Raw genomic sequence first — 13,262 nt, 5'->3', positions numbered from 1 at the left:
TAGCAAAATGACACCTATGAGTGAGTAACACAGCAGTTTTCTAACATGTACTTCATTATTTCAGTCATTATTAACATGTCTAGCATTAAAAGATTACAGTTGGTACAAAATGCGGCTGCTAGACTTTTGACAAGAACAAGAAAGTTTGATCATATTACGCCTGTACTGTATATACCTTTATATACATATATACATACATATATACCTATACTGTATATACCTTTATATACATATATACATACATGTATACCTATACTGTATATACCTTTATATACATATATACATACATATATACTGTATATACCTTTATATACATATATACATACATATATACCTGTACTGTATATACCTTTATATACATATATACATACATATATACCTATACTGTATATACCTTTATATACATATGTACATACATATATACTGTATATACCTTTATACATACATATATACCTGTACTGTATATACCTTTATATACATATATACATACATATATACCTATACTGTATATACCTTTATATACATATATACATACATATATACTGTATATACCTTTATATACATATATACATACATATATACCTGTACTGTATATACCTTTATATACATATATACATACATATATACCTGTACTGTATATACCTTTATATACATATATACATACATATATACCTATACTGTATATACCTTTATATACATATATACATACATATATACTGTATATACCTTTATATACATATATACATACATATATACCTGTACTGTATATACCTTTATATACATATATACATACATATATACCTATACTGGCTCACCTGCACTGGCTTCCTGTGCACTTAAGATGTGACTTTAAGGTTTTACTACTTACGTATAAAATACTACACGGTCTAGCTCCAGCCTATCTTGCCGATTGTATTGTACCATATGTCCCGGCAAGAAATCTGCGTTCAAAAGACTCCGGCTTATTAGTGATTGCTAGAGCCCAAAAAAAGTCTGCGGGCTATAGAGCGTTTTCCGTTCGGGCTCCAGTACTCTGGAATGCCCTCCCGGTAACAGTTCGAGATGCTACCTCAGTAGAAGCATTTAAGTCTCACCTTAAAACTCATTTGTATACTCTAGCCTTTAAATAGACCTCATTTTTAGACCAGTTGATCTGCCGCTTCTTTTCTTTCTCCTATGCCCCCCCCTCCCTTGTGGGGGGGGTCCGGTCCGATGACCATGGATGAAGTACTGGCTGTCCAGAGTTGAGACCCAGGATGGACCGCTCGCCTGTATCGGTTGGGGACATCTCTACGCTGCTGATCCGCTTGAGATGGTTTCCTGTGGACGGGACTCTCGCTGCTGTCTTGGATCCGCTTTGAACTGAACTCTCGTGGCTGTGTTGGAGCCACTATGGATTGGACTTTCACAGTATCATGTTAGACCCGCTCGACATCCATTGCTTTCGGTCCCCTAGAGAGGGGGGGGTTGCCCACATCTGAGGTCCTCCCAAAGGTTTCTCATAGTCAGCATTGTCACTGGCGTCCCACTGGTTGTGAATTCTCCCTGCCCACTGGGTGTGAGTTTTTCTTGCCCTTTTGTGGGTTCTTCCGAGGATGTTGTAGTCGTAATGATTTGTGCAGCCCTTTGAGACATTTGTGATTTGGGGCTATATAAATAAACATTGATTGATTGATTGATTGATTGATATATGCGTGTTCGCGCGTGTGTCATTGTGTGGGTGGCGAGGGTGGCGTGCCTTAGATCACGTCCGCCACCATTTTCTGTGAGTAAATGGAAGAAAATGAATACGTGAGAGGGTAAATTGCTTTTCATACCTTCAATGTTGTCATTTTTGTCTTTAAGTAGGCCTATTTATGAAATGCGATAAAATGCTGTATTTTACATGGTTATATGAAGTTAATTTGCACCTGCAAAGGAAATGAGGCTAACCTAATTAAAGTCAAATCAGCTCTCTCCACCTTCCTGGCCAAGTTACAGTTATTCAAATGAAACATCAATCAATCAATCAATGTTTATTTATATAGCCCCAAATCACAAATGTCTCAAAGGACTGCACAAATCATTACGACTACAACATCCTCGGAAGAACCCACAAAAGGGCAAGGAAAACTCACACCCAGTGGGCAGGGAGAATTCACATCCAGTGGGACGCCAGTGAATATGCTGACTATGAGAAACCTTGGAGAGGACCTCAGATGTGGGCAACCCCCCCTCTCTAGGGGACCGAAAGCAATGGATGTCGAGCGGGTCTAACATGATACTGTGAAAGTTCAATCCATAGTGGCTCCAACACAGCCGCGAGAGTTCAGTTCAAGCGGATCCAAGACAGCAGCGAGAGTCCCGTCCACAGGAAACCATCTCAAGCGGATCAGCAGCGTAGAGATGTCCCCAACCGATACAGGCGAGCGGTCCATCCTGGGTCCCGACGAGCGGTCCATCCTGGGTCTCGACTCTGGACAGCCAGTACTTCATCCATGGTCATCGGACCGGACCCCCTCCACAAGGGAGGGGGGGACATAGGAGAAAGAAAAGAAGCGGCAGATCAACTGGTCTAAAAAGGAGGTCTATTTAAAGGCTAGAGTATACAGATGAGTTTTAAGGTGAGACTTAAATGCTTCTACTGAGGTGGCATCTCGAACTGTTACCGGGAGGGCATTCCAGAGTACTGGAGCCCGAACGGAAAACGCTCTATAGCCCGCAGACTTTTTTTGGGCTCTAGGAATCACTAATAAGCCGGAGTCTTTTGAACGCAGATTTCTTGCCGGGACATATGGTACAATACGATCGGCAAGATAGGATGGAGCTAGACCGTGTAGTATTTTATACGTAAGTAGTAAAACCTTAAAGTCACATCTTAAGTGCACAGGAAGCCAGTGCAGCTGAGCCAGTATAGGTATATATGTATGTATATATGTATATAAAGGTATATACAGTATAGGTATATATGTATGTATATATGTATATAAAGGTATACACAGTATAGGTATATATGTATGTATATATGTATATCAAGGTATATACAGTACAGGCGTAATGTGATCAAACTTTCTTGTTCTTGTCAAAAGTCTAGCAGCCGCATTTTGTACCAACTGTAATCTTTTAATGCTAGACATGGGGAGACCCGAAAATAATACGTTACAGTAATCGAGACGAGACGTAACAAACGCATGGATAATGATCTCGGCGTCTTTAGTGGACAAAATGGAGCGAATTTTAGCGATATTACGGAGATGAAAGAAGGCCGTTTTAGTAACGCTTTTAATGTGTGACTCAAAGGAGAGAGTTGGGTCGAAGATAATACCCAGATTTTTTACAGAGTCACCTTGTTTTATTATTTGGTTGTCAAATGTTGAAGTTGTATTATTAAATAGAGGTCGGTGTCTAGCAGGACCGATAATCAGCATTTCCGTTTTTTTGGCATTAAGTTGCAAAAAGTTAGCGGACATCCATTGTTTAATTTCATTAAGACACGCTTCCAACTGACTACAGTCCGGCGTGTTGGTCAGCTTTAGGGGCATGTAGGGGTCCGGTTACCACACGCCGCTCTGGCCCAGTCAGATCCGACAGCATAGACTACAAAAGCAAAAGCTCAGGTTTGTAATTTCAAGCTTTTAATGTTCAGAATTTTATCTTATCATAAAAAAGGCATTCTGGCGGTCAACATCATCTTGAGTTCAAGTCAACATGAAATTGGGGACCCGCCAGAACGCGCCGTGTTGTGTTGAGCTGGTTAGGGTGGTGCATTCACTGATATATATTGTTACCAATGTATATGACTTTGTACCTGTGTGTGCACGTGTGTGCGTGTGTGTGTGTGTGTGTTGTGTGCATATACTGAGACAGCCCTCGCAAAATTGACTAATGATCTATTGCTAACGATGGATTCTGATGCGTCATCTATTTTGCTGCTCCTCGATCTTAGCGCTGCTTTCGATACCGTCGATCACAATATTTTATTAGAACGTATCAAAACATGAATTGGTATGTCAGACTCAGCCCTGTCTTGGTTTAACTCTTATCTTACTGACAGGATGCAGTGTGTCTCCCATAACATTGTGACCTCGGACTACGTTAAGGTAACGTGTGGAGTTCCCCAGGGTTCGGTCCTTGGCCCTGCACTCTTCAGCATCTACATGCTGCCGCTAGGTGACATCATACGCAAATACGGTGTTAGCTTTCACTGTTATGCTGATGACACCCAACTCTACATGCCCCTAAAGCTGACCAACACGCCGGATTGTAGTCAGCTGGAGGCGTGTCTTAACGAAATTAAACAATGGATGTCCGCTAACTTTTTGCAACTTAATGCCAAAAAAACGGAAATGCTGATTATCGGTCCTGCTAGACACCGACCTCTATTTAATAATACAACTTTAACATTTGACAACCAAATAATAAAACAAGGTGACTCTGTAAAAAATCTGGGTATTATCTTCGACACAACTCTCTCCTTTGAGTCACACATTAAAAGCGTTACTAAAACGGCCTTCTTTCATCTCCGTAATATCGCTAAAATTCGCTCCATTCTGTCCACTAAAGACGCCGAGATCATTATCCATGCGTTTGTTACGTCTCGTCTCGATTACTGTAACGTATTATTTTCGTGTCTCCCCATGTCTAGCATTAAAAGATTACAGTTGGTACAAAATGCGGCTGCTAGACTTTTGACAAGAACAAGAAAGTTTGATCATATTACGCCTGTACTGTATATACCTTTATATACATATATACATACATATATACTGTATATACCTTTATATACATATATACATACATATATACTGTATATACCTTTATATACATATATACATACATATATACCTATACTGTATATACCTTTATATACATATATACATACATATATACTGTATATACCTTTATATACATATATACATACATATATACCTATACTGGCTCACCTGCACTGGCTTCCTGTGCACTTAAGATGTGACTTTAAGGTTTTACTACTTACGTATAAAATACTACACGGTCCAGCTCCAGCCTATCTTGCCGATTGTATTGTACCATATGTCCCGGCAAGAAATCTGCGTTCAAAAGACTCCGGCTTATTAGTGATTCCAAGAGCCCTAAAAAAAGTCTGCGGGCTATAGAGCGTTTTCCGTTCGGGCTCCAGTACTCTGGAATGCCCTCCCGGTAACAGTTCGAGATGCCACCTCAGTAGAAGCATTTAAGTCTCACCTTAAAACTCATTTGTATACTCTAGCCTTTAAATAGACCTCCTTTTTAGACCAGTTGATCTGCCGCTTCTTTTCTTTCTCCTATGTCCCCCCCTCCCTTGTGGAGGGGGTCCGGTCCGATGACCATGGATGAAGTACTGGCTGTCCAGAGTCGAGACCCAGGATGGACCGCTCGCCTGTGTATCGGTTGGGGACATCTCTACGCTGCTGATCCGCCTCCGCTTGAGATGGTTTCCTGTGGACGGGACTCTCGCGGCTGTCTTGGATTCGCTTGAACTGAACTCTCGCGGCTGTGTTGGAGCCACTATGGATTGAACTTTCACAGTATCATGTTAGACCCGCTCGACATCCATTGCTTTCGGTCCCCTAGAGGGGGCGGGGGGGGTTGCCCACATCTGAGGTCCTCTCCAAGGTTTCTCATAGTCAGCATTGTCACTGGCGTCCCACTTCTTACTGAGTTCTTTCCCAGGACAATGTTTATCATAGAGTGTTGAAAAGGTGTTGAAAAATGTCCCATATGCATCATCTTCAAAGTATACATTGTCCCAAGTTTGTCTCCCCAAATCCTCTTGGAAGGAATTTATTCTTTCCTCTGTGCATAGTCTTTGAAATGTCTTTTTGTCGATGTTTTCCTTCTTGTAATTCCCATCATAAACAGTAAAAACTGGCAGATGGTCGCTGATGTCGGTTGTTAACAGTCCACTTGTTGTATTATTATCAAAGACATTAGTGACAATAAATAGCAGCTCCCAACAAAGTCAAATAAATAGTAAAAAAAAAACAAGTAAAAACTAGAACAGCCTAATAGCTAGAACTAGCACACATACTGTATATGTGGGGCGGTATACCTCGGTTGGTAGAGTGGCCGTGCCAGCAACTGGAGGGTTCCAGGTTCGATCCCTGCTTCCATCTTAGTCACTGCCGTTGTGTCCTTGGGCAAGACACTTTACCCACTTGCTCCCAGTGCCACCCACACTGCTTTAAATGTAACTTAGATATTGGCTTTCACTATGTAAAATGCGCTTTGAGTCACTAGAGAAAAGCGCTATATAAATATCATTCACTTCACTCAATCTAAAAAAAAAAAGGCTTTCTTTAAAAAGAAGGGTTTTTAAGCCTTTAAAAAAAAAAAAGCGTCCAAAGTCTGTGGTGCCCTCAGGTGGTCAGGGAGAGCATTCCACAGACGGTGAGCGGCGGAGCAGAAAGCCCACGGTCTCCCATAGTTCGGAGCTTTTTGTCCGCGGAGGTTAGCCAGTCCGGAGTGTTTGTAGTGTTGTCGAGTAAAAAAGTGCTTTACATTGAGCAAGCAACCTCAAAGTGCTACAGTGTAGTAAAAAAAAACTACAACAAAAAAACTGCTAAAACCATAAATAGCTGCTCCCAACAAAGTCAAATAAATAGTAAAAAAAAAAAAAACTAAAAAACTAGAACAGGCTAATAGCTAAAACTCGCACACATATATGTGGGGCGGTATAGCTCGGTTGGTAGCAACTGGAGGGTTCCAGGTTCGATCCCTGCTTCCATCTTAGTCACTGCCGTTGAGTCCTTGGGCAAGACACTTTACCCACCTGCTCCCAGTGCCACCCACACTGGTTTAAATGTAACTTAGATATTGGCTTTCACTATGTAAAATGCGCTTAGAGTCACTAGAGAAAAGCGCTATATAAATATCATTCACTTCACTCCATCTTAAAAAAAAAGGCTTTTTTTTTTTTTAAAAAGAAGGGTTTTTAAGGCTTTTTAAAAAAGCATCCACAGTCTGAGGCGCCCTCAGGTGGTCAGGGAGTGCATTCCACAGACTGTGCAGAAAGTACACGGGTCTCCCATAGTTCGGAGCTTTGTCCTCGGACGTTAGCGCAGGTGTCATGTGGAGGATTTGGGGGTCAGCAGTTTTTTGTAGTGTTGTCGGGTAATAGCTGCTCCCAACAAAGTACAATAAATAGTAGAAAAAACTAAAAACTAAAACGGCCTAATATGTTATAAGTCAGTGGTCCCCAACCACCGGGTCGCAAAATAATTTTTTATTCATTTTTATTTAGAAAAAAACACAATAAAATAAAATAAATAAATAAAAATATTTTTTTTAAATCAACATAAAAAAAAACAATATACCAACCACAAAAAACTCCCTTTTTAATTCTAAGAGAGACAAAACTCAAATAGAATTTGAAAATGCAAGAAAATCTAAGAAAAAACTAATCCTAGGAAGAAACACAGACAAAACTGCTTGTAACTTCCGGTAGGAATGTCAGAGAGACATGAAACAAAAACCACTATGTAGGTCTGACTTAGACCTACATTTGAATAATTAACATACTTTGGCAAAAATCAACAGGAAGCTTGATATTTTCACTTCAATACAACAACTGCATTACTTTCACAATGCATTAAATAGTGGCACCAAGGCTTACTCTGCCGTGGGGCTCGGGGGCAGCAGCCCAAGGCGCCCTCGCACCTTCGCACCCTAATTTGACCCCCTTAACATGCTTCAAAGTGCAAGTTAAAGCTATTTATCAACAACATCCAGAAACGCCAATCTGTAATTTGACCTCCTTAACATGCTTCAAAACTCACCAAATTTTACACACACATCAGGACTGGTGAAAATTGCCATCCAATAAAAAAACAACCCCCAAAAATGAAAATTGTGCTCTAGCGCCCCCTAGGAAAAAAACCTGACAAAACTGCTTGTAAATTCTGTTAGGAATGTCGTAGAGTGATGAAACAAAAACTTCTATGTAGGTCTGACTAAGATCGGGACTCGGCGGCAGCGGCCAAAGGCGGACCCGACCAACGCTGCTTGCAGCTTTAATTTTTTACTTTGCTTCTTATAACTTTCAAAAAGAGAATTTTAGAGAAAAAAATACAACCTTAAAAATGATTTTAGGATTTTTAAACACATTTTTACCTTTTAAATTCCTTTTCTTTCCTGACAATTTAAATCAATGTTCAAGTATTTTTATTTATTTATTTATTGTAAAGAATAATAAACACATTTTAATTCAATTCTTCATTTTAGCTTCGGTTTTTTTCCGACGAGGAATATTTGTGAAATATTTCTTCAAACTTATTATGATTAAAATTCCCAAAAAATATTCTGGCAAATCTATAAAATCTGTAGAATCACATTTAAATCTTATTTTAAAGTCTTTTAACATTTTTGTTCTGGAAAATCTAGAAAAAAATAATGATTTGTCTTTGTTAGAAAATATAGCTCGGTCCACTTTGTTATATATTCTAACAAAGTGCAGATTGGATTTCACTGCGGTGAGGTGGCGACTTGTCCAGGGTGTACCCCGCCTTCCGCCCGATTGTAGCTGAGATAGGCGCCAGAAAATAAGCGGCAGAAAAATGGATGGATGGACGGAGATTGGATTTTATTTAAAACACGTCATCGAAATTCTAAAATTAATCTTAATCGGGAAAAATGACTAATGATGTTCCGTCAATTATTTTTTTCAATTAAAAAAAAACAAAAAAAATTCAAATTAGCTCGTTTTTCTCTTCATTTTTTTCGGGTTGAATTTTGAATTTTAAATAGTCGAAATTGAAGATGTTTCAAATTTTATTTTCATTTTTTTTATTCTTTTAAACCGTTCAATTAAGTGGTTTTTTTTTCTCGACAAAAAACCTTCCGTAAAATAAAAAAAAATGCACGACGGAATGACGGACAGAAATACCCATTTTTAAAAAAAAAATATATATTTATCTATTAAAGGTAAATTGAGCAAATTGGCTATTTCTGGCTATTTATTGAAGTGTGTATCAAACTGGGAGCCCTTGGCATGAATCAGCACCCAAGAAGTAGCTCTTGCTTTCAAAAAGGTTGCATAGTTCACAGAATTCATTTGATTTACTTGAATTATTTACATTTCAGCGCCCCCCCCGCGACCCCGAAAGGGAATAAGCGGTAGAAAATGGATGGATGGATGGAGATTGGATTTTATTTCAAACATGTCATCAAAATTCTAAAATTAATCTTAATCCGGAAAAATGACTAATAATGTTCCGTCAATTATTTTTTTCAATTAAAAAAAAAAAAAAAAATTCAAATTAGCTTGTTTTTCCTCTTCATTTTTTTCGGGTTGAATTTAGAATTTTAAAGAGTCGAAATTGAAGATGTTTCAAAATGTATTTTCATTTTTTTTCTTCTTTTAAACCGTTCTCTCTGAGCTGCTACCTTACCTTACCTTACTGTGGTAGAGGAGTTTGCGTGTCCCAATGATCCTAGGAGCTATGTTGTCTGGGGGCTTTCATGCCCCCTGGTAGGGTCTCCCAAGACAAACAGGTCCTAGGTGAGTGATCAGACAAAGAGCAGCTCAAAGACTTCTATGGAATTACAACGAAATGAACCCAGATTTCCCTCGCCCGGACGGGGTCACCGGGGCCCCCCTCTGGAGCCAGGCCCGGAGTTGGGGCACGATGGCGAGCGCCTGGTGGCCGGGCCTGTTCCCATGGGGCCCGGCCGGGCACAGCCCGAAGAGGCAACGTGGGTCATCCCTCCAATGGGCTCACCACTCATAGCTGGGGCCATAGAGGTCGGGTGCATTGTGAGCTGGGCGGCAGCCGAAGGCAGGGCACTTGGCGGTCCGATCCTCGGCTACAGAAGCTAGCTCTTGGGACGTGGAACGTCACCTCACTGGGGGGGAAGGAGCCTGAGCTAGTGCGCGAGGTAGAGAAGTTCCGGCTGGATATAGTCGGACTCACCTCGACGCACAGCAAGGGCTCTGGAACCAGTTCTCTCGAGAGGGACTGGACCCTCTTCCACTCTGGCGTTGCCGGCAGTGAGAGGCGACGGGCTGGGGTGGCAATTCTCGTTGCCCCCCGGCTCAAAGCCTGCACGTTTGAGTTCAACCCAGTGGACGAGAGGGTAGCTTCCCTTCGCCTTCGGGTGGGGGGACGGGTCCTGACTGTTGTTTGTGCTTACGCACCAAACAGCAGTTCAGAATACCCACCCTTTTTGGGTACACTCGAGGGAGTACTGGAAAGTGCTCCCCCGGGTGATTCCCTTGTCCTACTGGGAGACTTCAACGCTCATGTTGGCAACGACAGTGAAACCTGGAGAGGCGTGATTGGGAAGAATGGTCGCCCGGATCTAAACCCGAGTGGTGTTTTGTTATTGGACTTTTGTGCTCGTCACAGTTTGTCGATAACAAACACCATGTTCAAACATAAGGGTGTCCATATGTGCACTTGGCACCAGGACACCCTAGGCCGCAGTTCCATGATCGACTTTGTAGTTGTGTCATCGGATTTGCGGCCTTATGTTTTGGACACTCGGGTGAAGAGAGGGGCGGAGCTTTCTACCGATCACCACCTGGTGGTGAGTTGGCTGCGATGGTGGGGGAGGATGCCGGACAGACCTGGGAGGCCCAAGCGCATTGTGAGGGTCTGCTGGGAACGTCTGGCAGAGTCTCCTGTCAGAGAGAGTTTCAATTCACACCTCCGGGAGAACTTTGAACATGTCACGAGGGAGGTGCGGGACATTGAGTCCGAGTGGACCATGTTCCGAACCTCTATTGTCGAGGCGGCTGATTGGAGCTGTGGCCGCAAGGTTGTTGGTGCCTGTCGTGGCGGTAATCCCAGAACCCGTTGGTGGACACCAGCAGTGAGGGATGCTGTCAAGCTGAAGAAGGAGTCCTATCGGGTTCTTTTGGCTCATAGGACTCCGGAGGCAGTGGACGGGTACCGACGGGCCAAGCGGTGTGCAGCTTTAGCGGTCGCGGAGGGAAAAACTCGGACATGGGAAGAGTTCGGGGAAGCCATGGAAAACGACTTCCGGACGGCTTCGAAGCGATTCTGGACCACCATACGGCGCCTCAGGAAGGGGAAGCAGTGCACTATCAACACCGTGTATGGTGCGGATGGTGTTCTGCTGACTTCGACTGCGGATGTTGTGGATCGGTGGAGGGAATACTTCGAAGACCTCCTCAATCCCACCAACACGTCTTTCTTTGAGGAAGCGGTGCCTGGGGAATCTGTAGTGGACTCTCCTATTTCTGGGGCTGAGGTCGCTGAGGTAGTTAAAAAGCTCCTCGGCGGCAAGGCCCCGGGGGTGGATGAGATCCGCCCGGAGTTCCTTAAGGCTCTGGATGCTGTGGGGCTGTCTTGGTTGACAAGACTCTGCAGCATCGCGTGGACATCGGGGGCGGTACCTCTGGATTGGCAGACCGGGGTGGTGGTCCCTCTCTTTAAGAAGGGGGACCGGAGGGTGTGTTCCAACTATCGTGGGATCACACTCCTCAGCCTTCCCGGTAAGGTTTATTCAGGTGTACTGGAGAGGAGGCTTCGCCGGATAGTCGAACCTCGGATTCAGGAGGAACAGTGTGGTTTTCGTCCTGGTCGTGGAACTGTGGACCAGCTCTATACTCTCGGCAGGGTTCTTGAGGGTGCATGGGAGTTTGCCCAACCAGTCTACATGTGCTTTGTGGACTTGGAGAAGGCATTCGACCGTGTCCCTCGGGAAGTCCTGTGGGGAGTGCTCAGAGAGTATGGGGTATCGGAATGTCTTATTGTGGCGGTCCGCTCCCTGTATGATCAGTGTCAGAGCTTGGTCCGCATTGCTGGCAGTAAGTCGGACACGTTTCCAGTGAGGGTTGGACTCCGCCAAGGCTGTCCTTTGTCACCGATTCTGTTCATAACTTTTATGGACAGAATTTCTAGGCGCAGCCAAGGCGTTGAGGGGTTCCGGTTTGGTGGCCACGGGATTAGGTCTCTGCTTTTTGCAGATGATGTAGTCCTGATGGCTTCATCTGGCCGGGATCTTCAGCTCTCACTGGATCGGTTCGCAGCCGACTGTGAAGCGACCGGAATGAGAATCAGCACCTCCAAGTCCGAGTCCATGGTTCTCGCCCGGAAAAGGGTGGAGTGCCATCTCCGGGTTGGGGAGGAGACCCTGCCCCAAGTGGAGGAGTTCAAGTACCTAGGAGTCTTGTTCACGAGTGGGGGAAGAGTGGATCGTGAGATCGACAGGCGGATCGGTGCGGCGTCTTCAGTAATGCGGACGTTGTATCGATCCGTTGTGGTGAAGAAGGAGCTGAGCCGGAAGGCAAAGCTCTCAATTTACCGGTCGATCTACGTTCCCATCCTCACCTATGGTCATGAGCTTTGGGTCATGACCAAAAGGATAAGATCACGGGTACAAGCGGCCGAAATGAGTTTTCCCCGCCGGGTGGCGGGTCTCTCCCTTAGAGATAGGGTGAGAAGCTCTGCCATCCGGGAGGAGCTCAACGTAAAGCCGCTGCTCCTCCACATCGAGAGGAGCCAGATGAAGTGGTTCGGGCATCTGGTCAGGATGCCACCCGAACGCCTCCCTAGGGATGTGTTTAGGGCACGTCCAGCTGGTAGGAGGCCACGGGGAAGACCCAGGACACGTTGGAAAGACTATGTCTCCCGGCTGGCCTGGGAACGCCTCGGGATCCCCCGGGAAGAGCTAGACGAAGTGGCTGGAAATAGGGAAGTCTGGGCTTCCCTGCTTAGGCTGCTGCCCCCGCGACCCGACCTCGGATAAGCGGAAGATGATGGATGGATGGATGGATAAACCGTTCAATTAAGTGTTTTTTTTCTCGACAAAAAACCTTCCGTAAAATTAAAAAAAAATGCACGACGGAATGACAGACAGAAATACCCATTTTTAAAAAAATATATATTTATTTATTAAAGGTAAATTGAGCAAATTGGCTATTTTTTAAAGTGTGTATCAAACTGGGAGCCCTTGGCATGAATCAGCACCCAAGAAGCAGCTTTTGCTTTCAAAAAGGTTGCATAGTTCACAGAATTCATTTGATTTACTTGAATTATTTACATTTCAGCGCCCCCCGCCACCCCGAAAGGGAATAAGCGGTAGAAAAATGGATGGATGGCTGGAATAAGAGCAGAGAAACTCACAGTTTCAGTGGTAATAAAGTGCAAAGTTCCCTCTAAGGTGCAGAAAATGAAAAATCCCATCTGAGCTTAAAACAAAACACTGGTTCATGTTCTGCCCGTTTGATTGTGGTCTATTACTGCCACCTTGTGGCGGTTTGAAATACTGCGCGTCATTATTTTAGGCACTTCCGGTTT

Source organism: Nerophis ophidion, linkage group LG28 (genome assembly GCF_033978795.1).
Source record: "Nerophis ophidion isolate RoL-2023_Sa linkage group LG28, RoL_Noph_v1.0, whole genome shotgun sequence".
In the NCBI taxonomy this organism is placed as follows: domain Eukaryota; kingdom Metazoa; phylum Chordata; class Actinopteri; order Syngnathiformes; family Syngnathidae; genus Nerophis; species Nerophis ophidion.
Note: the sequence above shows the minus strand (reverse complement) of the source record.